This window comes from Anas acuta, chromosome 3 (genome assembly GCF_963932015.1).
Source record: "Anas acuta chromosome 3, bAnaAcu1.1, whole genome shotgun sequence".
Classification (NCBI taxonomy): domain Eukaryota; kingdom Metazoa; phylum Chordata; class Aves; order Anseriformes; family Anatidae; genus Anas; species Anas acuta.
Window position 1 is genome coordinate 75,305,623 of NC_088981.1, and position 26,398 is coordinate 75,332,020.

Genomic DNA, 26,398 nt, shown 5'->3' on the forward strand with positions numbered 1-26,398 from the left:
AGAAGTCCTATCTCTTACATCATTTTATCTTTCACTGTCTTGTTCATTGACATACATTGTGCACCTCCATCAACCTTTCCTCTTTGATCCCATGGTACTGCTGTGTTACCACCTGTGTTTCACCCCACTTATTTCTTCCACAAGAGGTTACCGCTGTGCAGCAGGGGGCAGAGACAGTCTTTCAGGACCTCCTGTACTTGCAGAAGGTTCCTGCTAACTCCAATGGATGCTTCATATGAATCCCCATTGGCTCAAATTATCTAACTTCATTGTACCATTCCTTTTTGCAAGAGAGGAAGGACAACTGATGTCTCCTGCTCCAGGCTAAATAAGGGGAGAAGGGGCTTCCCTGGAGTTTGTCATCCATGTGGTTGACCTGTTACCCAGGTCTTTAGAGCAGGACAGGTGATATTTAGGACATCTCTCCTGTGAAATAAGAGACATTTTTCTCTCTCTCTCTTCACTACTACCCTCCTCATGCTGTCATGCTGTTGCCTCCTGTTCCATGTCTGAGTTTGAAAGAGCTATAAAAATGACATCCTCCAGGTCTCCATACCTGGCTGTGAGCTTGGAGTCTCTCTACAAACTGATTAGTTGCCTGGGGGTATCTTCTGGTAAGGTGAGTGAGCTCCCTGCTGGAGATTCACACAAAGGGAAAAACCACCAAGAGATGAAGGGTATAACCATATCCAGCACAGATTGGCAGATTCTCCTATAGCAGAACTCAGCAGCTGTCTATTCCTCTGTATCAGTTTAGGGCAGAAAAGAACAGCCGTATTGCTGTCATAGCAAAGACCATTTTAATCAGACAGAATTTAAATAGGAAACTCTTTGATCTGGATAAATGGCTTAATTCCTCACCTGACTCATTTTTTTAAAATCTGTAAAATGCTGATACAAACAAAAAATATATGTTATTTTCAAATCTGAGCAGCTTCATTATTTGCTACTGTAGGCTTTTTATCTGGTTATGACTCCCGATAAAGTTCAGGTTAATAAACTTCCTTTTGTGAAAAATAGCATACATCCTGAAGCCTGCAAGTAGTCAGCAATTTGGTTTTCTGTCTGACCAGTATGGTGCCTAAACTTTCCTATGTTCATGTCCTATTTTGTTACTCAGTCAATCACTTTTTCTCCCAGCAGTATGCAAGCTACTCAAATAACTGTGATTATACATCCTTAATTGCAAAGGCAAAATAAAAGCCAAAAGCATATGGAAATGATCAGAATACAGTGTAATGGCAGCAATGCCATTTACTGTATATAATCAATTTAGCACACTAATAAATACACACGTATATAAACCTCTGACAAGCACACTATTCTTTTCTATAAAACTTTTCATTTAAATTCTGGTGCTATTGTTTTGGAATAAATTTTCTTGTCACAAAGATATGGCTTTTTATTTGATTCAGTCTTATTGCATCATTAAAATATTGGTATCTTTTATGTTTTGCAAACATTTGTGGACACACCATTAACCAACATAAAACACAATGCAGTAACAAATGCCTATTTTATGACTGCTGTCAGACTATATATTCTCTAATGGTCTAACATTATCAGCAATCTAAGCCTAAATTATCACAACTAAAAGTCTATGAAATACAAGACACATATATAATCTGCAGGAGCCAATGGATCGAAACATTAGAATTAAAGGTTCATGCAATCAATTCAGCTGAAAATGCAGTTTTGCAGAAGAATTTTTCATTCAAGCAACAAAAAGGGAAAAGGAAGGAAGCAACCAGATATTATCAAAAAGATCACCCATGCCCAAAGAAGATATAGTTTATCTGGACATTTATGCACTCTCAGCAGGGAAAAAAAGGAAAAAAAAAAAAAAAAAAAAAGGTGAGATAGTGAAAGCAAAAGGCAATTGGATAAAGCTGCAGTGTTTATATCTTTATCACTTTTATTGTAAATGTTTTTCAATCAATGGAATTTTTCTATTACCTGTTTGTAAGATTGATTTGTGTTGTTCTCTGACACTTTTTATTTGGCCTGATAATTTTACTGTGTGTCTATAGAAGCAAAAGAATTTAAGACAAGGATGATAAATGGCTAACAACATATGGTTCATTCCAAGTTGTGTGAAAATACTCTCTGTGCTGCTGGAAACTGCAATTAACAAAAGTGTACCAGGGGCGCTAGATTCAGATAGGGATATAGTCTGATGTATCTTGTTGTGTGAGGCATGGTTGGCAGAAATCTAGGGTGAAGGCACACAAGGAACAAATTTTCCTTTTGCACCATTTAAAAGTTTGTTTTATCTCCCATGTAAAACCCAGAAATGAACTTTTTCTTTTGGTTGCCTTCTCTTCTAAAGGTGATGACAGGATCAATTTCATTGGCTTAGAATGACAATATTAATCACAAGGGTCTGTCAAGATACATAATGGCAATATATATTGGAGAAGCATCTTGGCAGAATACTCTTCATGTTATGAATCTCCCTTTTATTGTTGTCTTTGACAGCAACATTTTAAAGGGTAAAGAGAATTTTGAAATCTAGGCACCACAGACAGACAATGTCGAGTAAAGAGAAGCGGGGAGGAAGAAAAGCAAACAAGTTTGAAAGAAAGTGTCCAGACTCTCAAATGCATTCCTAATCAAACAGCAAAGGAATCGTGATTTAGTGAGGGTCTAAAGTATGCCATTTACTCTCCATGAAAAGGTTTGTGTTTTTTTTTTTTTTTTTTTTTTAACTTTCCTTTCTAAACTAAAAAGGTAGAAGGCATACAAAAGTCTGCTACCTAAGATGGTTTTGAAATACAAAGGTTCTGTGTTTAGTTTGCTTTTTGAATTAGATGTGTCAGTACAAAAACCTCAACTAACCTATGCTCTCTCCTGGCCTCTGTGCATCTTGTCCTTCTTGCAGAGATTATACCTCATCTATTAGGCTCTTTTTTTATTTTTGTTCCCACTGCTTCCACAGATTTTCTCCAAATACTTTGCCACTTCTGAAGATCAACATTCTTTGTCATTTGTTTATTGTTCTCTAATGAAAGTATTGGAGTTGTTTATGGAATACTAATTAAAGATTCTGTATCCCTTTCCCTTTGGAAATGAAATGAAAACATTTTCCAATGACTGAAAGAAAAATAAGTGGCATGTAGCTAATTTATCCTATTCACATTGTAATTTGCTAAACATTCTTTTTTTCTTGCCCATTTCCATTTTTAAGCCTGTATGAAAGTATTAAGAGTTAAGAAAATCTGAAAAATTTCTGTTCCATATATTTTTATATTTTCCTGATTTATCTAATAAATCAAAATTACTAAGTATTACTGTAGTTTATTATTCTATACCTTCTTTTTGAACTCTTGGGTCATTGCAATGATTTATAAAACTGTTATGTTTCTTTCTGTTCCCATCTTTTCTGTGGAATACAATATTACTTGGAAATTATCATAAGATTTATTGTAAAATAGGAGTGGGGATTTGTTCGTGAATAGCAGTACAATTCTGCTGAAGTCTCTGGAGATGCACTGGTTTTATCTGGCCTTAAAATTTATAGTAACTTAGAAAACTAACTAAGTGTAGGAAGATCCATCATTGTCTAATGAACTAATTCTTTTCCATTTATTTTGAGCAATGGGAAACGAAAACATAGCTGATATCTATTTCTATTGGGAAACTACAGAAACAGCATTAAATATCCTTCCAGACCAGATGCTTACAAACTGCATTTATGTAAACTCTCCTCTTGAATTTGGCTAATACCTATTTGAGTAAGGGATGCTTACCCAAGAAAGCTTTTTCAGGCTAAAGCCTGCCTCAATATTCTCCACTTTAACCAGGCAATTATTTCACTCTCTTGAGCAGATTATAAATTATGCAAAACTATAAACAAGGTGGAAAGGGCAAGAGGAAAATAGAGGTAATGTATGAAGTATGCATCATGCTATTAGATATTTATTTTTTTCAGGGTTGTGGTTTATTCAGGGTAAAATTGGATGGATGTCAGTTTGGGAAATCAGTGAGAAGAACAAATTGAAGTTTTTAGGGTCTGGAGTTGCAGATGCTTTTTTTTTTTTTTTTGATATCTCTTGAATAATAGTGTGAATTTATTTTTTTTTATTATATTTGAAATATTGCTGAAGAAAACCAGGGTCTCTTGCTAATCAATTAACTTCTCCAATAAGATACAAAGACAGAAACAACTCTGAGAAGACTTTAACTAAACACAGTACTGACATCTGAACAGAGAGAGAAAAAGAAGTTTGGGAAAAGCTGGTGATAAAAAGCTTTCCAAAGAAACTGCTGCAACTATATGGAGGCCTAATTATCAGTCATATATATGTTCTTTTCATTTTTTTTTGAAATAAAATTCTGTCCTCTCATGAGTGACTGAAGCTCTATCTAAATTCAGTTAAAGGCAGATTTGAGAAGGTAGTATTGTTGTTTTGGTCAGTTTATTAATTGACATTTAACATTAAAATATTTTTGATAACTTGTCTTGTAGTAACAGAAATTTGTTGCAGTGATTACCATAAGGGAAAAAATGATGCTCTCACATGTGATGATCTCACATGCTCTAAACTAGCACATATGAAAATTAAATGTACTGTTCATAAATGTTCAGAATAAAATATTTATAATTTCTCCTGGACACTTTCTGAAACACTGTTGCATGCATAAATTTGAACGCATAAGATCTTCTAACACAAATCTCCATCTTTGACTCTATTTTTTTCAAATCAGAGTTTGTGAGCAAAAGTCTGAGTTCTTCATGCTTTTCTTCAGGTGTAGGGAACTCAGTTCAAAGACAATTCCCTGCTAATTAATACAGTATGGGGCAATTTATCTTTTCTGTGTGAACAGATTTCCTTGATTAACTTTGGCAATTTGAAGTGCTCTCCAATGCAAAAATACAAATAGTTTAATCTCAATTTGGTGGAATGCTATTTTATTAGCATACATTTCATTCTATTTTCTATGTATAAATTGAACATTACTTTAGTTATTTGATATAAAGATTTAAGCTAGTGACACTACTTTGTACGCCCAGTCCCTCAGTGGTATGGTATCATTTCCGTTCCTCTGTTATAGAAACACTCCAAAGACTGTTGAACAATTTTCTTCCTCAATTTCTTTTTGTGAAAAATCCTAAAAATAGTTTGGTTTTTTTTTTCTTGAGAGATGTGCTAATGGAGACATAAAAATTAAAACAGAAACAGCACAACGACCAATTTGAATAAATTAAAAAAAAAAAAAAAGAAATACTTGTGTGTTTCTCACCCACCTGTAAAGTTTTTAAATACTATGGTTTGAAAATAGTTTCTGATTTGACCCTCAGCCCTCTGCTCTAAACAAAATATTAAAATGGAGAAGTTATTCAGACTTACTGTTTCTAGAAGACTTTGTAAGCAATAAAACTACTATAGTTCTGCTGCATGGAGAAGAAGGATGTGGGTAAGAGTGTCTCTGTTCTGCAGATGTGTTTCATTTGGGCTTCTCTACCATTGGCTACAGAAGCTTTTGAGAGACATGGAATATTAGAACAATTAGATCATTAGCTACAATCAGCTTTTTATTATTATTATTTATTTATTTTAAAAAGTTTTATATCATCCAGTTATTTTCCATATCTTTTACAGCAGATTGCATTCCTGAAAAATAGAAACATTTTTTTTACATAGTTGAACAGAATGCCTGATTTATTCATACCTCTCTAGTAACAGACCTTTACTCCATGCAGGATCAACATCCAGTGTCATGAAGCATATCTTAACCCCTACCCTCCCAACCAAATAATAAAGGATTCTCAGTATGACAATCCCAAATGACATACCACCCATGGACCATACTTGTATAACCTCTGACAAAAAAAAAAAAAATCTGAATTTAAGCTAGCATTAACATTAACATTAGCATAATATTAAATGTTATTAGAATATGTGAGCATGAAATGATAAGGAAAAGTTCTTTTGGATCTGAAGATGATATAGTATGTGTTAGCATTTATTACAAGAAAATTAAGTTAAGTGATGGAATGTACTGCATTTCACACAGGTGTTGAGAAGAGTCCAAATGCTGTACTGGTAACTGGCCTGCTCATGATATATCTGTAGCCATTACCTATCTTTACCTATCTTTAGATGTTCTTTTGTGATTTACTTTTAAAAGCAGAAAAAGAATTAACAATTATTCTCTTAACGGACCCTGGTAATATGTTTTTGTTTTAGGCAGGTTTTTGCAAAGTATTCATGCCCAATTAGTCTGAGTTTTAATATTCTGTTATTCTTACATTATTATTCTTACATTATGATCTGATGGCTTTTCTTATTACCTACATTGTTTTAAAATATGTTGGACTTCATGTATTGCTCAGCTGGATTTTCATATCGTATTTAATACACAGTTTATTCTGCTTCTGCACATACAAAATACTCTGGTTGTTTGTAAGGATTACTTTTTACAGTGGAGATAGTAATAATTGGATAGACTAATGATTTTTTTTTCTCTTCAAATTCACACTGGAAAATCTCATTTTATTTCATTTATGGTTGTAGTTGCTCCAGGAAGCACGATGCTCTTCAAAGCCTTTGAATTTTCTGTGAGACGGTATTTTGTGCATAGGGCTTCAATGTGTTTGTAGCGTGATATTTCTCCTATAGTTATCAGATGGTTTCTTTATCCCAAATATTCATTGTTATTGTGTCTAGAAGACAGCAATGAATTTCAGTTAAGTGCCCCTAGATTTTCTGTTTATTAACCTTGTACTGGGAAGAAATAGTTTGTAGAAGTGGGACTTTATTTTTAAAATGCAGGTGAGATTATATTTCCTCATATCTTAGAGAACATTTATTTGTTACCAGATTTGACTATAACATTCATTGAACAACTTGCAGCCTTTTGGGCACCAAGATGGGAAAAAAAAAAAATCAAGGCTTGTGAAGTGAAAAAGATTCTAAACTCATGAACTCTGATAACAAATATTTTTTGAAAAATAATTCTCTATTTATATAGTCATAAACTATCTTTCTAATTTTCTACCAGAAGTGAAACATTAATAATTAGAAAATGAACCCTGTCTTTCTGTTATAAAGCATTAAATTTGAGTTAATTTATATTGTATGAGAGGAGTAGCACAGCATGTTCGGGACTATAATCTCTGTCACTGTATTATATTATGATTCCATATTAATTAAGGTTTCTGCATTTAGTTAAACAAGTTAAAGTTACTTCTATGAACACTACCAGATCAATGGATTTTTTTTCTATTTCTATTATTTATATAATGGCTTGTGTTTTTATCCTTATATATCTTAAAATGTTATTTTATTTGAGTGGAGCATATGAATCTCTGAATAAACTACCTCCTAAAAAAATAGATCACCAGGTTGATCAAAAAATCTTCCAAATAAAATGTGAATTTGGAATCTAACTGCAACAACTGAATTAACATGATAAATTGAAAAAATTCCTTGAGTTATTTTTCAGTAGCTATATATGAAGGTTCACTCTTACTGCATAAGAAGAATCAACCCACTGACCTACTTATATACCTGTCTTGCTTGAGTGACAATGAATAGGGACTGAAAGAATCAGTTCTGTGAATCCAGGTGCATACAACATTTGAGAGAACTTTAAGACTGAAGCCATAAATCGAGAATTTCAGTCTCTAACATTTTTTCAATCTCTATAATTTTTTCAGTCTCTAACATTTTAAGAGACACTGACCACTTTGATCTTTAACACAACTGATTCAGATTCTTCTGTCTCTCCTATATTAACAGTTTATGGGCTTTTGCTTATTTATTTTTTTATTTTTATTTTTTTGTTCATTTGCACATTTACAGGTATTGACAACATGGTCAACAATGTTATCAAGCAAAACAGAAGCCAGAACTTCCCCAGATGCCTTATACTGTTCTCTTAAATGCATAGTTTGAGAGACAATCATCTATGGGTCACCCAAGGGCCATTTTAATTGCTGTAAAATTCACAGATTTGATTAAAGACATCGAAGGAAAATCAATAAGAGAAAGCTGAACAAGTTCGGTCATTTAGCTGCATTTCTCCCAGTCAATGATTTAATGAAAGACGCAAGCATCTGCCATGGTGGGAGTGGACACAGTTACAAATTCATCTTACTGAGCCCTTAACACAGTCCCACCCTCCTCATTTTGTAAACCTGGGGACTTGATACAACTTCAGTTATGTGGGAGTCTTTAAATGGGATAAAAATGCATATAATGCATTGCCATCAGGGGAAATGTTCTTGGAACAATTGTTTTTTATTCAGATGGAAGGAACAAATCTCTGTGGAGATAGCTGTTTTTTTTTTCTGTAGTTTCACCTGCAACTTGAACTAGGTGTAGTGCTCCTCAGTAAGATTAATCATAGATTAATCATGTGGGTAGGGAGTTTATGGTGGGATCAGGGATTGCAGAGAATTAGTAGATATAGGATATATGTGCAAGCAAAGAACAAAGGTGGTAGTGTGACCTTGTGAGAAGCTGAGATGTAATTTTTGGGTCAAGTGTTGCCTGAAAAAGAAGCTTGTATCTGTGGGAAATCAATTGTCTCCTATTCAAATTATTCTGGGATTTCAGATATTTTCTGCAAGTAGCAGAAACACCTGACAGGAGCAGTGTTTACTTCCATTGCTACAAGCTGCAAATCTGCTGAAATTTGGCTAGCTGCTCACATTAAAGAAAGACAACAGGCTATACTATAAGTGGAAAAGTATCTTAATTGAGAATTTTCTGGTCTGTATGTAAGATTACTCAGACTGAACTGCATGGTCCAAACTTACTTTATTATTAATGCTCTTAATTACTTAAATGTGGCAGTTCCTACTTTATTCAAATGACTGATTTATGTGTGTCATTTTTATTGATTAGGAATATTGTGTGAATGTACAGGGAATTTTATTACAGTACCTTTAGACTGTATACAAAGATTACGCAGTTATCCCTGAGCAATTGAACATTCCTGTAATACCTTCAGCTGCTTCAGCCGCTTCAGCCAGCTTGCTGAGGTGGGATTTTTGTCAGACAGTTTGATGGCCTAATTTTACCCTTAATGTGAATCAACAGACAAATGGCAGTGAACTAAAAGTCTTGAAAAAGGTACATGTTCATCAAAGTCATTCTGGTAAACAAATTCTGGCAGCTCTATCAATCATGTCAGTTTTACACACTCTTGCTCCCTTTGCCCAGTTCAGTGTAGTTGTCACATGCCATGTTTGCCTTATGTCAGCACAAGGATACAGGACTGAAGATGGACAAACGAATACAGAACTGGTATATTATTTAAGCATTTGAGCCTATATGGCTCATGGTTAGTAAGCCAAACTGTTACATACCAGTGATTGAGGACTGGGCTGTTTTGTTTTTTTTTTTTTTTTTTTTTTTTTTGTTAGTTTGTTTATTTCCACTAATCTGCTTTAAAAAATATTATTGTATTATTATTATTTTTATTCCTAAACTTCCTGTAGCTTCATTCCACATGGAGTTTTCTGTGACTGCTGTCTATGTTCAGAAGTTGCAATTCTTATTTTACGCCTACAAATTTGCATCACTAGGTAACCATGTAATCTTGTGCATGTAAATAAGAGTTCCCATAAGATCTTACCATTGTTGCACACGGAAGCATTTGTAGGAAATTGCACACTCATTTTACAGCCTATACTCCTTTTTTGAAATTAGCTATGTGACAGTAAGATTGTTTCCAGATCTGTAAGTTCTTCATTTTTGTAAGAATACTGTGACCAAAATCAGAAAATAAATCTGTGGCTTTTTCTGTATGCATTCACATTTTTCCATTTTGCTGTGAAAATAAAACAAAAAAGCCTTAAGTAGAACTTCTGGGAGAAACCCCACATGTATAACCATCTGTTTTCTTGCTAGCTATTTTTTCCTAGCAGTTAGGGTGGCTTCTTTAGTTTTTACCAATTGCCAGGCTCAGGTCTTCCGCCCTGAGGAATTACACACCTTGCAGACAGATGTTGATACGGAGGAATCAGAATGACTCCCTCCTTCCCTGCCTCACCTCCCTACTTATACTCCCACCCCCACACACAAGTGTTTACAAGGGGAAGCCTTGTATGACTTTTTAACTTTGCCCCATTAGGGCCAGTGTATGAGCTACTGGTATAGCACACCAAAGAGTAATTTCACCAGGCAGTGATCTCATGAACTGTGGAAATGAACCTTTCTGAGCAGCAGCCGCACAAGCATTAATAATTTAATGGCTGCCGAACTGCAAGCAGCAAAGCTTATTTCACCTCATTCTGTAACTTGCAAGCTCCTTTAGGATGTGGGTAAGTATGCAAGAGCGTACCATAAATTGAACACTGTGCAGCCGCTGTTTGACCTCCATATGTTCTGGCACGTCAAGAAGTCTTCTAATGTGTGTTAGTGGGGGTCAGGCACAAACCTTACCTCCATTAGATGAACCAACACCCTTAGGTTAAATTGCAAAGTTTGCAAAGTGTTTAAGCGGAAAAAAAGGCTCTAACCTGTATGTAATGCACATTTCAGAGTGACACTACTTAAGTTTTTAAACATTTAGAGCACAGATCTAGTTTGCAGTAGAGGATTTCTGCTTCCTCTCCTGATATCTTACGTGAACATTGGCTCTGATGTAAGTAATGATGGATATGGGAGCTTTAGAAAAGAAACACAAGAGAAATACCAGCCATTTCTTCTGTACTTGAAACAAATGGATTTAGTATATCTATGCAATGCTTCTTGGATATTTTTTGTTATAAGAGTACTGCAAGAAACAATGTGAATGACAGATTGGCAGTATAGGGAAAATATGAAAACCAATATGAGTCTTGGTTTAATATTACACAAAGGATTATTTTTTTTCATCAAAGATACTTTTAATGTAAACTTATATATATATTATTCTAGCAGTGCTATGTTCACAGATTTTTTTTTTTTTCTGAGAAAATGGGAAAAAGATTTATTTCCTTAAAATGTATATCTAGCACTCTAGCTGGACTCATGCTTTGAGGTAATGATTTTTGCAGCATGCATATAAACACTTTGGTACAGAAAAAAAATCAAACTGGAAATTTGATTTTGCATTTCAACTTATTTTAAAGAAGATATAGCTATAACAGAGCAAATACAGAAATAGTTAGAGACTTGATTCTCATTCCTGAAAATTCCTGCTATTTACACTGCTCCAGCAGTAAATGAGAATTTGCTTGATGTGTGTCTAGGTGTGAAGAAAAAATAAATAATCTGTATACAGGTTAAAATGACAGTTATTCTAAGGCAGTTCATATTTAAGAGAACTCAGTTGTGGCATTCAGAGCCAAACTTCTTTAACATGCTGCAGTTGAGGCTTGTCTCTATTAAAAGCTTTAGTGATATTGTCAGCCATGATAGTGTCAATTAGAAGTTAACAGCTGAATAAAAGTTTGAAGGCTACCCCAGCTGACTTTAATCAGTTTATTTATTCAAACTTTTGCAATATTAATTGGTTACTTTTGTATAAGACCTGACTGGAATGATGGTTTATTGGAGTATGCCAACTGCTGTTTGCAATAGTGCAAATCTAGCATGCAAAATCAGTTACATACTTTATACCTTATTCATTGATTACAGAGCGTTTACAGGGTTACTTTATATATAAATATATTATTTTTTTTCCTTGTAAAAGCAATGGAGGATGATTAGCAAAATTTCAGTTATGAGGATTAGTTTTATAATATTTAATCTGGAATTATCAAGATATGATGTGTGATGTATTACAACATGTAAATCCTCATTGGACTGAAAACATCACTTATCCTGAGTCTTCCATAAGGTATAAAAGTACAAGGCTTGGTTTATGAACTATTATGGTGGTAGACTAAACTAAAGGGTATGGGAATTTCAACTAAATCCCAAACACACCGAAAGTATCAAGAAAAATTTGTTCAAAACTTAATGCAAATGTTACAAATTGTATTTTAAATAAAGTAGTAAATAATTAAGATTAGGAATGAAAATACCCAGTTAATGGGACAGGTCAGTAATACAAGATATTACTAGCAAAAAGAACATCAAAAATCTGGAAATTCAGATGAAAATACATGTTTTTAAGAACCCCCATTTACCTTTCTGAAGATACCATCTCTGGCAAAACAAATATGGCAATTGTTGATGAGGCTTTATAGAATCACTGCTTCGATCTAGCAGAACAGTATATAATCCAAATAAATATTTGGGGTAAGAAGTTTGGCTTCTTTGAGTATGCTTGTAGAGTCTGTAAACCGCTTGCTCTAGTTTTAAGGATGTGTGAGTAGCATGAGAAACTGTTTAGTGCTGAGAATTAAAATTGGCTCCAGAGACTTACTGCCTTCTTATGTCATTGTTCAGAAACTTGTTTCAAGGCCTCTTTCTTTCCCACAGGTTCCTCTGATTACCAGTCACTCCCATTGAAGACACAAATAGATACAAGCTATAGCCATGAAAAGGACATTCACAGGTCCTTTTTTCTTTTTATAGAGAAGCAACACAGAGAACATCAGGTGACTCTTTTAATAAAAACAACAAAAGAAAGGTAGAGACATTTCATAGGCTGAAATAAATAAGGCACTAGAATATTTCAATGCTAAAAGTACCAACAAATAACCAGAACAAGACATTATTTAAATTACATTAAAAAATTCTACAGAGAGATATAAGCTTTAGCTGCTTACTTGTGACTTTGGAAAGCTGCAAAAGTCAGAGACTGTACTTTTAGAGTTTTATAGACCCCCTCCTTTTTTTTTTTTTTCTTTTTTTTCTTTTTTTTTTCCCCTCTGTGGACCTGGGAGCATCTTACTCTTAACAGCATTGAGCAGCTTGGAGCTTAATTCCTAGCCAAAACCCACTGTTATTCACAAGATTCATTCCTGAGGGGCTTCGTCAGCTAAATGTTCCCAAACCATCCATAAGGGATCAATATGTTGCGTGTGCTCCCCCCCAACGCTCAAAAGTATTGCAATGGTGATGCCTCTTTCTTTTTTCTTCTAGACAACATCTACATTGTCCTATTAATAAGCCCCACATGGTCCCCTTGGGGGTAGGTTCCCTGGCCTTCTGCTGTGCCCTTGACCCATGTGTCTCACAAGTGGGGTGCTGGGAACCCTGCAGAGCTGGGAACCCCAGATCTGGCCTTGCAGCATCCTCCTACACATAGCTTCATGCTGACTCAGGAAATCCCCCTTTCTCCCCCTCTCATCTGAGAAATGAGAAATCTGAGTTTACCACCGAGCACACTCCTTAGACAGGCTTCCTACCTGAAGAGTTGGTCTGTATGGTTTATACCTACCACATCTACAATCATATATCTGGATGACTTAAGATAATTACAGACTATTTAACGGAAACTGTATGCTTTGACCACTCACTGTCCACAGTCCTGGTCACTGATTAACTCCACGCTGCCACAGCTGGCAAAGCTGTTTTCAGCAACCATTTTCTATGACTACAGTCAGGCTTGAAAAGAGATGTTAGATTTATTTGAAGAACGAACAAACAAACAACAACAACAAAACACAACAACAACAAATACAAGAAAACCTGTTAGGTGTAAATAATGTATTTTAACCTCTGTATTTCCCTATCCCGTGCCCTGCAGTTGCAATCCAGGCATAAGGCCAAGGGAAAAAGTACTCTAAACTCAGAGATGTCCCAGGCCATTTAATTTAGCTTAGAAACACACACCTTGAAGCAGCTCAAGGCATCTGGAATTATTCTAACAAGTCACTGCTGTTTTCTAGATATGGAAACCCCACAGGCAACTCATCACTCTCCCTTTCCATGTTGACTTTGGTGGCCCCCAGCACACCAAAGTATGTGTTGCCTGTGTATATTACTTTCTCCCACTTGTGGTATTTGCACCCAGCCCAGCTCACGATGGTCCAGACTGAGGAAGGACAAGGCAGCTGGGGTAACACTCCCTCCTTAGAAAAAGGGCTTCTCAGGGAACTCTGGAAGTGCAGATTACCCTGGAGGAAATAGGAATCTGGGATGTAATTAAGGTGCTATGCGGGTTTCAGGTATAATCACTGGGATTATACGGGAAGGGAAGGGAAGGGAAGGGAAGGGAAGGGAAGGGAAGGGAAGGGAAGGGAAGGGAAGGGAAGGGAAGGGAAGGGAAGGGAAGGGAAGGGAAGGGAAGGGAAGGGAAGGGAAGGGAAGGGAAGGGAAGGGAAGGGAAGGGAAGGGAAGGGAAGGGAAGGGAAGGGAAGGGAAGGGAAGGGAAGGGAAATATAAAGTAATGCAACATTTCACAAGATTATCTTTCATCACTTCACATTTTTCGTGTTTCAATGTGCAGCAGGAAACTGTTGAAACTAACTCTACTGGGGATGGTCTCAGCAGAATCACAGCCTAATATTTGTGGGACCTTTCCATACAGTGTTCATCCATTAAGTCCTCAAAGGGCAAACAAACTCTAATACAATGGGAAAGGAAAAATATTGCAAACAAAAAAAAATGTACTTAGTGTGTGTAGGCTATCTCAAGAGAAATAAATACTCTTGCATTTGCACCAAGATTTGAGATCCTTCAGCATCTCAAAATTAATGTCTCGGGGACATGCATTTGGTGGACCCAAGGCAACAGAGACAAGGTGACAGTGACCGTCAGCTTTGTTGAACTCTGTAGATTGTCACATTCCCCTTATCCCCAGGCTTCTAATACTTTTATATTGTTTTTTAATCCTGAAATGTGTGTCTCTTGAGCCACCTCAGACTTAGGTAATGTGGCTGCCATAAGGTTGCCTGGGTTGCCACATTGGATAGAAATGGGTTTCCTGCTATTCTTCCCTCTTTCTCAGAGTGGCAAGTGTTGTTGTCTGGAAAGTGCCCTATATCCTTATAGGAATAGAGGATAGAGGAGAAGAATAGAGGGCTTATTTTGCTTCTGCCTGGAGTGCTCATAAATGATTTAGCTGGTTGTTCTATTGTATCTGGTGCAGAAATTTCTCTTAGAAAACATTTCTGAGGCAGCCCAACACCGTTTACAAAGCTAGATCTTAGACTCATCCTGAGACAAGCTACAAGATTGGTAGGCAAAAGTGGAAGCTCAGGATATAAAACAGTCCCTGAAAAGATTTGGGGGAATGTTTTTTTTCTTTACAGTTTTCCCACTAGAGGGTGAGTTGTTCCATGTCATGCTGACATGTCTGAGCAGACACCCCTTCATCCAGGCTGAAAGGGCAGAGTAGATTGTGTGCTTCTTGGGGATTCACTGCTGTTTCAAACCAAAACTGCCTGTAAGAGGTTATAGTTAACTGGGGAACCATCACCCAAGAAACCCAGCTCCGTGTAATTTGTTTTTCTTATTTCTGAGCCCTAACAGTGTGGAGCTGATTGCTTTTCTGGTGTATATTTTCAATCAGGACAGGAGAGAGTAACCACCTTTTCCAATACATTTTGCAGCTGCTGCAGGATGATAGCAGATTTACATCACAGGAATTTCTGTGTCATTTGTCAAAGGTGCTTTATTTAGGACAAGGATAATAGTTTTACCCTCATTTAGGTTAAGGGTTGTTACCATGTCTTGCTCGTGCTCAGTGCTAGGATAAATAAGCTCTCCTGTCTTTTGTTTAGTGGTTAGGACAGCTTTCTGGGGGAGTCCTTGTTCCCAGGGATACTTGACAACACTCTTATTTGATTTTCAAAGCTCCCAGTAGGATCAGCTTTCTCCTACAGCTATCAGTTTTCTTCTTACTTTTTATTTATTAATGATCGAGAAAAAAGACATCATTAAAGAAATGGCAAATATGACAAACTAGATTAGACTAGTAGTATTTAGACTGAACAAGATTAGATACGACTTGTAAAAAGCATGTGGATGGCAGAGTAAAAAGCAAAAGGATGGCACAGTGCCAATTTAACTGTTCCTACGTGCTGACATGGAACAATCTTTATGAATTCTGTCAATTTTAAATTCAGTGCTGGCATTCAGGAAAGTAAACCTTGGCATTGCTGAGGTTGTCTCAATGAAATTCTTATCTCAGTCTACTACTACAGTGAAAAGAGCAAACAAGGTATTGCAAAAAATGTGATAGTAAAAAAAGTCACAATGCCCCTGTAGTCTCAATAACATCAGTTTCTCAGTATGCCCTCCCTTGTGTTCCATTTGGGAGATGAGACTTTACTATACATATTCCTGGTATGTATCAAATATATATACATATAAAATTTTGCAACTGGAAAAAGAAGGATATTGAAGGAATGGTGAGATTATGAAGAGGATGATGAACAGTTTACTGTAAAACTGATACGTTCTGAGGACAGCCTCCATGTATATCTGATTTGATGATCTTCTAACATAGAGAATAGAAGATGGGACATCATGGAAAAAAAATGCACAGGCATAAATGGCACAGACCACAGCAGCTTAATTTTTGCAGGAAACAAGGTGCCGAATATTCTTCCTGATTCTGTTTCCAAATAGGTATGAAAGTCACAGCAGTATATAGAATGGATGGTTGGAATTCCTTTGTAAATCTTTGTCTATCCCAACTAAAAATATTGTAATGTCATTTTAGATGTATTCCTAAGCTTCCCAGATAGTGGGAGCATGTTGGTAAGGAAAAGTTTTACAGGATTCATGCACATCATAGGGTAAGCAAGAAATGTTGTTACTCATTCCACTAATGAGGGCTTGAGACCAAAACAAATGACTTGCTTTATGTGGGAACCCTGTGACTGAGCAGAAATTTGCATTCTCATGTGCTGCACTGCCCTGGCTCAGTTTAGCTTGGTCAGCAGGTAGCTCTGGCTTGATCTTTATATATATGCAACCTCCACAATTCTTTAGGAGCTTACTCCAAAGCTCAGAGAAATATGAAAGACTTTACTTGTAATCTAATTTTCCAAATATCAGAAACTGAACAGTCTTATATGAAGAAAATGTCTAATAGGATTTCCTCCTTTCTGTTTCAGGCCCATTGTTAACTAATTGGGATGATTTTGTTATTGTTTATGTTTTTATAACTCTCCCTCCTTATTCCCAGTGGCCTTTATTTTTATTTTCAGTAGTGCTGGGTAATCCAAGTAAGCAGTTTTCCTAATCCCCTCTGAGTGATCATGCTTTCCCTTTGGCATTTAGCATATTTTTGACACTACATTCTTCTTGTTCTAAATCTGAATTCACTTTTTAGGGATTTCTTTGCTAATACAGCCAAGAAATGAACCAGAACAAAAATGCCCTCAATAATAATCAAAGTTCCCATATGAGATACTTTCTCATTGCAATCAGCTTAGTGCCAAGAAAATATGAAAATCAAATATTACTGAAGTTTTTAATGAATACCACAATGAAATATTCAAAATTTGATTTGCACAGTAGCTCATAAGTAAACCTTGATTTTGTTTTATCTTGTGTAATAATGAAGATGCTGAGATTTTGGAAACTGGAAATTTTGATAAAAGAAAAGAAACTGCTTATTATGAAATTAAATAAATAGGTATGTAAAAAAAGATGCTTTTTCTTCACTGTTACACTTTTATTGTGTTGTTGGCAGGCATAATGCTATGCTGAATCCAATGACAATTGTAAAAATAAGAGGAGAATTTTTCCAAATAAGAAAATAAGAAATTAACAAAATTGGTGAAAAGTGATGATGACTGAAGTTTTCAAAGTCAGTGTGCTTTGTAAGCTCCAGAGTTCCTCTTTGTTTCTCTTGCTTTCTACCATATCTGTAATTTGGACCAGTCACTAGAACAGTGTGTACTCGAATTGCAGAAAAGTGCCAGCAAAGCTCAGAGAAAAAGCTCTGCAAATTGCTAGCTCACCTCTGAGCTCTGGTGTGGATTATGGGATCAAATGTCATTACAATACACGCTTTGTTTGCTATTATATGAATGAAAACTAAGTTTACTGTGCTGAATGTTTGGTGGTTGGATTTTCACACTTTAAGTCAAAAAGGCTTGTTCAAATTTCTGAGTGACATTTTCAGGAAGGTTGAATTTATTTAGAAGTATCCCCATATTTGTGGGTTTGTAAGTTTAGATCCTCTCCAATACTCTGGTGAATATGGGTAATTTACTCATAATTGCCCTCCCCTGAAAGGAAGCCAAGCAAAAATGCAAACATTTCCATTTCCATTGGCTGCACAAGACTTTAGAGTATGATACATTTTACTGGGAAAAATATCTGGGAAAGGTAATTCTCAAAATCAGTCAGTACTGTGCTGACTATGCTCATCCTTGAATTAGTGGTAGAAAATTCCACTACCAATACCACTACTGAAGAATACTTCAATAGCCTATTCTAAGAACTCACTACATGTTAAGCACAGAGGTGGAACTACCTCAACAATAGAAGTTAAGCCACATACATGAGTTAATGGTACCTTCAAAGCAGTAATTAGGGGTGGAGGGTGGGGATATTTATAGTCATTCAAATGATGGATGCATATGTTAAAATAATGGAAACAAGTTCTGTAAAAATAGGATGGCATCAGAAAAACAAACAAACAAACAAACAAACAAAAAAAACACAACAAATCAAAACCAATTAAAAATACAGAAAAGAATATAAAATAATCAGAAGCATTCAAAAGTAGTACTTCAGTCTGCTTTTTCAATCCTTACAACAGTGAAATCTTCCTGACTTCAATTCTTGGTGAAATACCAACCTGTAAATCCTGTGACCTGATGAGAAAATTGGAAATCTAATACAATCTGCTTAATCATTTTAATCCTTTAAAAGTACTTTGGTAGTTCAACATGATTTCCATGTGCAAAGTAAAGCTTTTATTTTGATGATATTTGTAAATAGTAACTTTCAGACAAATTCAGAACAAATTGCACCTTCCCTTCCCTTCCCTTCCCTTCCCTTCCCTTCCCTTCCCTTCCCTTCCCTTCCCTTCCCTTCCCTTCCCTTCCCTTCCCTTCCCTTCCCTTCCCTTCCCTTCCCTTCCCTTCCCTTCCCTTCCCTTCCCTTCCCTTCCCTTCCCTTCCCTTCCCTTCCCTTCCCTTCCCTTCCCTTCCCTTCCCTTCCCTTCCCTTCCCTTCCCTTCCCTTCCCTGTTCAAGCCAGATGGTTAAAACCACTGCCCCTCTGATAAGAGTAATTTGATTACTGCTTTTTAGTCTCCCCAGCTGTCATGTTGTTATAATATTGTTGACCAGGTGGCACAGAAACATTTGGATGGAGGATGACTTGGGACAGAATTCCTTAACTTTGCTATTCTGTGTAGCACCAGACCTATAAGCATCCAGCTGTACTGGCATGGCTCAGGGTCACAGGTCAGTAGCTGTGTATCACATAGGGAACACAGTGACTATTAAAACCACGGAGGTAGTTGATAAAATATTCTTTTCTGCTTTGAAGCACACAGATGGAGACAGAAATTTAGCTTATAGAGTCAAATTTGAGGGGAGGAAATAAAAACAACATCATCCTTTGTGGTTTTGTTTTGTTTTGTTTTGTTTTTTTCATTCACAGCAAGATTTTTTCCAAATTTTATTTATTGGTGTTTACTGACTTATCTAAAACCAGTATTATCAGACCAGTGGGATTTAGGGCACAAAGACTGCTAATTTTTAAATTAGCTGCATAGAAATTAATCATGTTCCATGGAATGATTCAGATATTTAGGACTTTGAATAATTATTTTGCCCTATTGTCATTGACCCCAGAAGAAGGTGGCTGGTTTGAATATATCAGTTTAAATGACTAAAAGCTGGGCAGGATAAACATGGGTCCAAGTACCCAGAATATGAAATAGAAAAGCTTTTGAAGGCAGAGTGCTCTGGAACTGCAGGTGCTTCTTAGCTGAGCTGTGAAACTGTTTTACTTTGTTTTCTGTAGTCTGCATGCTGTGCACGGGGTTTGTTATGTTTCCCTGTACTCCACTGCTGCCGCAAGGTAACAGTCTAAACAATAAAAGCAATCAAACAGCATTCTTTTGGACATCTGAAACTTAAAACTCCCTTGATTCATCAGAAACAGCCTCAAAATATGTTTCTGTTTGGGAACATCTCTGGATAAATTTGCCTTTTTGGGGGGGGGGGGGGGCGGGAGGAGGGGGAGGGTTGGGAGGCGGGGACGACTACCACTGCAGACTGTATTATTTGCACATAAAAGGTCTCTGGGCCTCTTCCTCCAGTTCTACCTCACAACTGGTTTAAATCAGTGGGGTTACTGGAACAAGGACTTACTGCTAGGCCCTGTGAGATGTAATTAGTAGGACCTAAATAGTAGCTAGGTAGTAGATCCTAGGCCACCTAGATCTCTTTAGAAAATATCTTTGTCTTTAGTTATGAGATGTAATCACCTTCTGTCCATTAGACAATTACTTTTTTCTTTTCCTAAAGTGATATGTTCACATAAAGCACACATCAGTCATTGCCTAAGGCAGGCAAAGAAGCTAATTCTGTCTTCTTTTTGCTCGGAGAGAGAGTTACTGAAGAGCTGGCATAACTAAAGTGCCCAGAGAAACACTGGAACAAATAAGCACATTGCATGTAAGCACCCTGAAGATAATAAGCTGTTAGTTAACAACTGACATGAATTTTCAAACTAACCCAGCATTTCCCTACACGTGCTCTAGCATAGAAGGCTCCCCTGGATTTGTGAAGTTTCATTAAGGTAGATTTCCACCTGGCAGGCAGTTCTGCAGAAAAGTGCCTAGGAACTAGAATGGACCCCAAACTGAGCATGTATTCTCAATGTTAAACTTCTGCCAAAAATATTTTTAAAAAAGCAAACACTGTATCAGGATGTATAAACATGAGTATTATATGTAAACCAGCTGCTCTGCTGAATACTGGCCTCAGCTGGAGCATTACTGCATCCAATTAGAGGCACCATATTTCCAGAAATTTGTGGACCAACAGAAGGGGAAGGCAAAGCAGAGCAAAAAGATTGATCAGAAACCAAGAATATGTGGTTTTAAAGAAGGATTGGAATGGTGGTGTACAAGGAATAGAAAGCTGAGGGGTAGATGTAAGTCTTCAAATATGTAAAAGGCTGCTGCAAAGATTTCCAAAATGTTTTCCAGGCATTATTTAGGGCATCAATCCATTAATCTTTATAGCAAGGAATACCATGCTAAAATGCAGTCAATAAGATTTAGGTTAGATATGAGATAATATTTCCTATCAGTAAGGACAGAAAATACAGTGGAAGAGATTTCTGAGGGGAGGTAACGGGTCTCATTTGCTGGACATTTTTAAGAAAACATTAGACAAACATCTGTCAGGAATGGTTTAGGTATAGCTGATTCCACCTTTAGATTAGTTGACCTTCCTACTAACTCTGTGATCACAACTGTTTACCCTGAGTGATTTGTAAGAAACTGGTTTAAAGGTTATGAGGTCAAATGTGGTGTATATATTGATTTCCCACTGTCACTGGCTAAGCTGGGTGCTGGTTGGGGAAACGATGAGCTAAATTTACCAGCAGCCAGAGAAGACAGTGGAAGAGGGCAGAGTCCGAGATGAGTGCTAGGGGTAATTTCCTTTTCCTCTCTTGACCTCTGGTTTGAACTTAGCTGATGGACTTGCCATCTGTACCTGTTTCTTAAAGGAGCATGGTTTCACCAGTATGCTGTAACAAATGGCATTTCCAAGTTCAGAACTGATCACTTCAAGTGGGAAAAGCAGTAGGGTAAGAGAGCACTTGATAAATAGGAATGTAGCATGGAAATAGATGATACAGATCCAAATTTCAGTAAGAAAGAACAGAGACAGAAAGTGGCAGTTCATTACCAAAGCAATTTAACTTACAACAAAAGGTCATTTGAACTTGATGGAAGTGGGAACAAGCTGAATTTGGGATCTGCAGCCAAAGAAACGAACCTAGCATCTTAGCATCCAAATTATAAGACATTGTACCATATGGTCAAACTGTATTTTTAAGCTGCCCTCATCACCTGAATATAAGAACCCTCCAGTAATGCATTAAGTGGGGTGATTTATACCTGCCAGAGGGGTTTGTTCTTTTGATCATTTCTTTTCCTGAGGGGCACTGTATTGTTCTGGTTTAGGAGTTTTTTAAATGGTATAACTGATTAAAAAAATGTTCCCCAACACATGACTTTGATATTCACATTTCATTCCCAGGAAATCTTTGGGATTTATCAGTCCAGCCGTGTGAAGCTAGTGAATTTTCACTTGGCTAGTTTTGGTATTTTTTTTTAGAATGATTCTGTGACTACGCAATGTCTAGCTGACCTCCAAAAATCACACGGTTAATAATTGTTGAGCCAGAAATGTCACAATTCCTATGTTTAAATACTTCATGAGAACCAGCACTTTCTAGTTGTGTAATATCTAAACAATGGACAAATCTAAGAAAGACAGGAAAATACTTTTTTCTTAGGAATTGTTATTATTATTATTATTATTATTATTATTAAAAATCTAGTACATTTTTTCTGCCTCATCTGCTACAGGAACAATGTTTGTGTCCTGTAGCTCATGGGTTGTTTCTTCATGTGGCAGATGATCAGTTTCCATGGAGCTATGCAAGTTGGCATCAGCTGAATTTTTTTAGTATGTGGTCAGAGACTTTCAGTCATTTCTGGACTTCAAGATCTTCCTTGAATTGGGTCCAAACAGTCTTTCAAAAATGTGGATTGCTACTGACTTCACCTGGAGTTAATCTCTGCATAATAATAACCAAAAATAGGGTTCATTTAATTACTCTTTACAGTAATAATTCCGGGAGGTCTTTTATGTCAGGTCTAAATATTGAGTACTAGGCATTGCTGAATGATAAGTGTTGGCACATTTCTATTAATGATTATGTGATCAATAATTTCTGGTGTATTTCACATCCATCTTGAGAGGTTTACACCGTTTTACAGCCATCATTCAATTTTTTGTCAAAAGCAAATTGGCTGAATTGGCTACCTTTGCCTTATTTCCCTTTCCTTCATACACACAGTGCACATCCTCTAAAGACCTTTTATATTTCCTCAGAATTGATATGCTTGGATTCTGATGCTCCTGCTGGTTTAAAAAAGAAATGCAACACTAATAAATTATAATAAATTGTCAGTCTCAACGGGTCTGTGACCTTCAATCAGTAGGGGGTTATGTGCAACACTTCATTTCCCCTTCTTTTAGCTCTGACTGTTTCCCTTGCTGTTAGCCAGTGTCCTTGATTTATGGGTGGGCCACCAGCAGGATATCTCACCTGCAAAAATAGTTCACACTGTGTTGTTTATTGTACTAAGTAGGCTTCATGCTGGCTGAGGGTTTTTACAAGGGAAAAGAGCTGCTGTCAGTCTCTCCATCATTTGAGTAAAGCCAGCTCCAAAGTTCTCTCAAATTTCTACATGAAGTCTAGGAGCAAGAAGCCAGAGAGCTATTGGCTCTTCTCCAGTGAGTCCGTCTCTTTTGGCTTTTTGACGAGAAGTTCCACAGAAGATGAGAACAAAACTAATGAAAACCAGGGATAAAACAAACAAACAAACAAAACCATTCTTAATTTAGAGCAAATATTTAATGCTGCCCACATCATTTTAAAGATCTGATTTTCCCCCATGTTAAATTATTACCTGCTGTGATACATTGCCATTTCTTGTGATTAAAACAAAAGGTTTTGATTTGCTGAAGAAAAACAAACAAACAAACCTCAATTGTCCTAGTGTTGTAATTTTAGTGCAAATACGGGACAGAAACATTACTTACATATTTAGCTTCCAAAATGTGAGCTGAGGCAAGAAAAGCGACTAAGTAAGTCAGTATTGTTACCTGCAAGTTTTCTTCATATTTATGATTTTCTAAGAGAAGCATATTCCATGTTTCATCAAGGCAGCTTTAAAGAGAGGAAGTAAAGATAATGAGAATATCTATTAATTTTGCATGTATTTACATTGCCAAGTTCTGAAGAGGACTTCATATAAAGAAGTGTCACTCCAAAATTTGTAAAAAAAGTCCAGATTGTCAACATTTTTGGAGGGATGCTTGTTACTGATAGCCAAAAAATAAATAAAATAAAAATTGTGGTATATAGTCTGAACAACCCTTTTTCACTCTTCTTCTCTTTAATTCTTTTGTGCTGCTGTACTAACAAGACACTGGGTAGCTACTGGCTGACATGGTCAATTTTGTTGGAACACTAAGGCTGGACAAGTCTTTCCATATTATGGAACCTTGTTCAGCCATTTCACTAAATAAGACTGAAGTTTTGGTTGAGATATTAAGAAACATACAGCTATATAGTGCTTTCTGAGTGTCTCCTTACGTGCAGTTAGGATGTAATGTAATGGTCTTGTTAGCCCATTTTGTTATTATCCACTATTTCATTTCTTTATCCCTCTTTAGGTGTTTCTGGTCTCTGATAAATCTTGCTGCTACATTTCTGGCACTGTGTTTGGTTTTGTGTAGTAGAATCAAAAATAGTACACTTATTTTTGTGTGTTAAGAATATTTTACATTTTTCAAAATACAATTGCAGTTCAAAAGAACAAGTAGAACAACAGAGAGAAAAGAATCCTCCCTAATCCATCAAAAAAGTTGGCTGGGTTGTAGAACACCCTAAAAAGACACTGTACATGAAATATGCTACTTACTTTACCAAACTAGGATGAACTGGTCTATAAAAAAAATCTGTTGTGATGCAGCCAGACAACATTCCTAAAATTAAAAGTAAAGATTGGAACAACAAAACCTAAAGATGAATAAGTAAGGATTATATCTGTATACTGCAGTCACTCTGAAAATGTGACCAATAATGTCCTCCTCTGGTAGTTCATAATGTTTTTATATACTTCCTGGTTGTCCTTCCTTTGCTAAAACACATAAAATGTCTTTCACCTCAACACTCTTTTTAGGTTCTTTGAAAAAAAAAATAAAATAAAATGCTCTGGACACTCACAAGTGCGACACATTATCACAGAATCACAGAATTTCTAGGTTGGAAGAGACCTCAAGATCATCGAGTCCAACCTCTGACCTAACGCTAACAGTCTCCACTAAACCATATCCCTAAGCTCTACATCTAAACGTCTTTTAAAGACTTCCAGGGATGGTGACTCCACCACTTCCCTGGGCAGCCTGTTCCAATGTCTAACAACCCTTTCAGTAAAGAAGTTCTTCCTAACATCTAACCTAAAACTCCCCTGGTGCAACTTAAGCCCATTCCCCCTTGTCCTGTTACCAGGCACATGGGAGAACAGACCAACCCCCACCTCTCTACAGCCTCATTTATCTCTCTGTCCACCTGCATACCTACCTTTGCACCTACCAACTATTCAACTTTACTAAGGGCAGTATTGCCTTGACTTTTATTTAAGCCTACCAAAAAATTGGCTTACTACTGTCATATTCACTACCTTATCCAAAATATTGAATTAATGAAAGAAGTATTTTATTTAAATACCACTTTATGAAATATCTATTTTTATTTCAGAAGAAGAAAAAGTAGAAAGTACTACTTCTTATTTCTTTGTCTAGTATTTGCTTTCACATGCATACACTTTTGATACACTAATTTATGACATTTTTGAAGTCCAAGAAACAGAGAACAGTATTTCCAGAAAGTGTTTAAGATTTTGAGTCCCCCAGTATTAAATCTGAAAGATCATTAATTAATTAATTAATTAATTAATTTCCTGAAGGGAATGCATCCAAAAATGTGATTGTAGATTTCTACAGTATAGCGGCTTTTAAATATTTTTCAGCTGGAGACACTGGAGACACCTTGAAAAAATCTACAGCTGAGGCACAGATCCTGACATTATTGAAAAATGAAGTGGATTGATATTTGTCATTCTTTTTCTTTTCTCACTTCTCTTAAAAGTAGTCAATAGACTACAAAGATGATCAGATCACTTCCACAGAGATATTTAACAGCCATAGCATAAATTGTCCACTTGATAAGTTGTTAAGATACAATTGTCTCTGTTCCCAAACAAGCTAAAATAATAGTAACTTCTGAATAAAATTCTCCTGTTTTATTTCCTCCACTGATGCAATTTTCCCTAATGTAAATTAAGGATAGAGTGAAATATATCTTTAAAGCTGTACTTCCTGTGTTAACCTTGGTGAATAAACATGTCAAGTGTTACATAGGCTTCAATTTCAAGAGATCTGACTCAAAATTAGGGCTCATTTGTCAACAAGCAACAATGCAATGACCTAATCTTGAATGCCAAGGGATTTTCCACTTCATGGAACATCCTTGCAGCTTGGTCTTCTCTGTTCAGCCTGAGAGGTATTGGCAGAGACACACAGGGAGCTGTCACACTGCCTGCAGGCATGATGCCTGGCTCTGTAATGGATACCGCTACACTATTCTCATTTTTCTAAGTTGATTTGAAAATACACAGTCAAAATATCCAAAGAATTTGACAGTACTTAGAAAGAGTGGACTTTTTTTTTTTTTCTTTTTCCAAGATTAATTATGATTTAAATTAATGTTTATGGTATTGACTCCTTCCACATTATCTTAAACTCCTCAATAGGTCTATGCGATATGTGTTGA